Source organism: Triticum aestivum, chromosome 7D (assembly GCF_018294505.1).
Source record: "Triticum aestivum cultivar Chinese Spring chromosome 7D, IWGSC CS RefSeq v2.1, whole genome shotgun sequence".
NCBI lineage: Eukaryota > Viridiplantae > Streptophyta > Magnoliopsida > Poales > Poaceae > Triticum > Triticum aestivum.
This window is the reverse complement of record NC_057814.1, coordinates 42863551-42868822: the sequence shown is the minus strand read 5'-3', so window position 1 is coordinate 42868822 and position 5272 is coordinate 42863551.

The following is a 5272-nucleotide window of genomic DNA, read 5'->3' as shown; positions in this document are numbered from 1 at the left end:
ATGAAAGTTTTACAAGTTCGAACACCTTTTCCACAATTGGTAACAAATTCCCAACAATTGATGAAAATTATGAACAAAAATAGGAAAAAACGTACTTTTCTATAAAATTATCATTTTTTTAGGAGCACGAACATTTATTCTATTTGCGAACAAAATATTCGAAAACACAAACATTTTTTGAGATTCCAGAATATTTTAAATTGGTTTGGAGTTTATAAATGTGTTCCGCTTTTCGGAAATTTTGTTTGAATTTTAAAACTTTTGTTTACAATTTGAAAAAAATGTCCGCGTATAAAAAAAGTCACGTTCTAATATCCAAAAAATGGTCAAATATGTCACTGGTCATAGTTCTTAAAATGCCGTGCTGCCAATTAGTCAAGATGGCTTTCTTATTCTAGTGGTTGTGCTAGGTTGTGTTATTGTGGGAGGTCTTGTGTTCTATTGCTGCTGGAAGCAAAAAAAAATTAGGATTTTCCACTGTTTCACTACAAGTCACACATCGTTTGCTGCTGGGCCGCCTAGTTTACTGCTCCCTGTTGTACTGTCCGGGCGACGTATTTCATAAAAAGGCCATCCTACCCTTTCTTGTGAAAAGGTATGGACAGATCTGGTTTGTCGATGTATTTAACGGGGTTGTATCGAAGAAGAAGTGCCAGTTTAATTAGTTGGGAAGATGAACGTGCTTTGATAATTTACTACACCCTTCATTCCAAAATAATTAAAATTTCTAGGTTTTTGCCTAAGTCCAAACTTAGTTAAGTTTGACAAACTCAATAGGAAAAAAATGCTAAGATCTACTCGCTCCTATAAGAAAACTATAATAACACCTAGAACACCATATTAGTCCCATGAGATTCTTTATGAAATATATTCTCATGAGATTCTTTATAAAATATATTTTTGTGCTACTTGTTTTCTGGAATGCTTCCATGCTCTCAAATTTCGTACCTACGGCTAGCTTTAAGTTCTCAACACTTTGGGGTGTATATGATGACTCTAAAAATTACAACACTACTTATCCATGCACGTTAATAAATATTAAAGATTTCTTTCTAAAATGGAGCATTCTACTATCGATGAAGTGAATACTCTAATTTTCAAATGTTGAGCTCTATTGTTTGGAATAGGCTCAGTCCACCTTCTTCAAGTGGTGCTTGTACCTATTTTTTTTAGTGGTCTCCTGGTATTTGTGTAAACACCCGGTTTGAATGTATCATGGATTCCTTATTCTTTGGAAGGGAATCCATTTCCTCTCATATCACCGAACTAGGTTAATTCGGCAGTAAAAGGAAAACAATGTTAGTTTAGAGAGGTTTACAGGGTAACTCATCTAATGGTATTTTTATTAGATTAAATATTAGATAAAGTTATGCTCAAGACACAACCCTACCACCTGAAGTGAAACATACCTAGTAGGGCCTGAAGTGAAGCAATGGGGAAAATATATTCTAAGATAACATGTATTCCCTCCGTTCCAAAATGTAAGTATTTTTAAAGATTTTAATATGGACTACAAACGGAGCAAAATGAGTGAATCTACACTCTAAAATATGTCTATATACATCCGTATGTAGTCTATATTGAAATCTATAAAAAAGACTTATATTTAGGAAAGGAGGGAGTATAAGATAGGAAAATGAAATAATACACCACTTCGTAGAGATAAACAAGACAATCAATAACAAGAATCGCCACTCCCGTAATGTCTAACAAAATTAAACTTATCTATAGGTGTTGTTTTCCATATTCACATGAATATCTTGGAATAACATAGTTCATCCGTCCAGCCAAGTTGAGGCAGACATGCATGTGTATGGAAGATACAATATTTGCATGACTCCATGTTTCATAATTGTATAAGTTCTCCAGGAGCAATGCATATTTTTTGTTTCTTTTCGAAAAGGAGGATTACACCGGTCCTTTGCATCGAGCGATGCACATAACCATTTGTTAAAGTGAACCAGGTACGAAGTCCCGAGATCATCTCCGGAAAAAGAGAAATAAAAATTATAGGAAGAAATGCCACAATGGGCAAACATATGACATCATGCGTACACACATACCCTAGTCTGGATATTGGACCGCCATCTAAACTAGCTGGATAAAAATGCATTCACTGCATGGTTCAGCATGAAAAAAGAAACGGCTCGATCCTACGTCCAGAAACGCAGACAATTCGGTGTAAAAGAATTCGCCAGAATTGTCAGTGTTGCTTTGTCATCGTTCCTCGTGTGTCGTCGTCACCGAAAAGTACTCGGCATCGGTTCTGGGCCAACAATTGGTATCTAGGGCCTGGTTGATCTTCTAGTAACATATGGTCATGTCGGGCTAGAAGATCGTGGATGAGTCCGGTGCGGCTAAAGTACTTGCCATGCCTGGTTCATCGTACCCACGGTTTGATCGCGAGAACTTCAGGGTCTGGCAGGCCCTGATGGAGTGTGGTCTCCACACCAGCAAGTTGTGGGATGTAGTCGATCCAAGAGGCGACACATTCAAGAAGGAGGGAGCCGAGCACCGGAAGGATCAGGAGGCGGCGTCAACGATTTACTCAGTGATGTCAATGGATGTCCTCCAACACCTAATCGCCAATGAAACGGCGAAGGAGGTGTGGCATACACTAAAAGTCATGTTCGAAGGACACACCTGCGTCAAGCAAGCCAATCTGCAAACTCTTCTAAGGAACTACGAGACTTTGGTCATGGGCGATGATGAGTCCGTGGACACGTTCCCTTCATGGGTAGTAACTCTCGTCAATCGGATTCACACGCTTGGAGAAAACCTCACGGATACCTCGGTTGTCCGACGGTTCTTGCGCGCGGCCCCTCCTCGATACCTGCAAAGTTTCACGGCGATCGAGGAGTGCGTCAATCTCGCGGCTCTCTCCATCAACGACCTCTTCGGATGATACAAGGCTCACGACGAGCGGATGTAGTACAGTCTTGGAGACGGAAGGAACAACGATCTTGTGATGCTCACAAAGGCGCAATGGATCGCCCTGTTGAAAGAAAAGCAAGGCGGATCCAAAAGCAGCAGCAAGAAGAAGGGGAAGAAGCGTTCGGTCAGAAATAACTTCGCCGACTCAGACGACGACTTAGACGATGAGGCTGCACCACCAACGAGAATAAAGTTTGACATTAGGAAAGTAAGGTGTCATAAGTGTGGTCTCCTTGGCCACTTCAAGGCTGATTGCGAGGAAGCACCAAAGCAGAAGGCGCTCATGGCCAGCAAGGAGATGATGGTGACATGATATTGATGAGCGAACTTGTGGACGAGGAGGATCCAGACTCTCATACGTTGACTAAAGAGATTGTCGAGTTTGCGGAAGAAAAAGATTGACATCGTGTCGATGCTACAGATGGGGGTGTGGTTCCAAAGCTTAGGTCAATGATACGGACATAAGTGCCATCTTTGCTGGAGGGGATCCAGCGAGAGCTGCGTGTGCTCGACCATGAAGAAGCAGTCTCTGTGCTGGTCGACTGGAGGAGAGGTCCGTAGACAGTTGCAAAAACGACACGGAAGTTTTGACTCCGGACAAAGACATGGTGCCTCAACACCACGACGCAAGGCGGACCGCTGTGGTGGACACGCCAGAAATCCATGACGCGCGGCGAGCTATGCCGCTCGTACTTGACGAGCGTCGCATGTACACTGAGGCGAGGCAAGCTGTAAAGAGTGCGCAAGTCACGTTAGAGAAAGGTGAGGCGAGGCAAGAAGCTCCACGCGCGGCTGTCGCTGTGGACAGTCTAGGTGCTCGTCCACGAGCTATTGTACGAGCGGTGGTAGCTACAACTAGGTCAAAGGTTTCTTTTAAATATAGATCAAAGTTAAAAAAAAGTGTGAAGAATCGGCCGGCGCCAAGCACTTGAATTAGAACGCGTTTGGTAGGCCACATCAAGCCCAACCAGACTCTGGTGGACCCAGTATGCTGTTTTTTTGATTGCCTGGATGCAGAAACTGACTCACACGAAGCTTAAAGCGCACTCAGCCAGGCGCGCAGGAAACGCTCGTATAGACCGTTTTCCACATGCAAGGCTCGTCCTAGTGCAATTTACACTATGGAGATAATGCGTGGCCCCAAGCCTCTATAGTCTTAAACAGGCTCACTGGGTCAGGTTACTGAGAATGAAACCAAACACATCCTAAGTGATGCTGGGAGAGTAAACCTAGCCTACCTAGGAAGTCCTAGTCTATCATGTTGATGTTCTTTCCTTGTTTTCTGGTCATTTTGGCTTGTGTACAGAGACGTCCCCTGCCTCTGTAATCTAAATGGATGGAACCTCTTTTCCCCCTCTTGCGTAATTAATGATAAGGTTTCTTCAAAAAGAAGTTAAAAAAGTTTGAAATAAAACAAACCAAATGAGATTTATAAATCCGGCCTGGGGTGTGGGGGGGGGGGGGGGGGGGGTATAAGTCATATACTCTTACAAACTTGTCGTGGTTGTGTAATAAATCTGGGTAAAATTTGTACTACTAGTAAAGTAGTGGTTCTTTCTTGTGTGTGATTATTATATCACAGTACACGTGGACCTACGGTAGAAAAGACCTCCTTATTTATTTATTTATTTTTAGAAAAGGAGGATGACCCCCGGCCTCTGCATCTGGGCGATGCATACGGCCACTTTATTAATTATCCTCATAATACCTTGCAAAGCTATACAACAGCAAGACTAAAGCCACCGTCTAAGCAACAACTGTCGCTACACCTATCCAATTAATGAAGGGGCGCAGATAGTCTGGGCCTAATACCAAACAGACATCGCAGCCAAACCTAAACATCTAAGACATGAGGTCCCAACCAGGACGCCTGCCAGGTATGGGGCACCTACCAGTCCGGCGCACTCCTCAACCAGGACGCCTGCCGGGTATGAGGCCGCCGCAGCCACCTGCCACCAATCCATCTTCAGAGCTGTACTGTTGCATGTATCGTGCCAGGTCTCTCTGCCATCGACGCCACCACGACGCCCGACAACGTCGTTCTCCTGCGCGAGTCCATCCTCCCACAGCGAACTCCGAATCTGCACTGCGCCACGCCGTCAAGATCCTTCGCCATCAGTGTGTAGGATGAATCACCGCTCCACCAAAGAATCCGTCCTCTGGTCCCTCGATCACGTGTGTACCTCCAAAAAAGGACCTCCTTATAGTAAACCGAAAACAACACGTACCGATCGATGGAGTGTTCGTCTCCGGCCACAACTCAGAAACGACCATGGCGGCCGGACTCGATTATATCCCTCCTTGTCCTCCCTTGTATACGCAAAATCGATCGATCCAG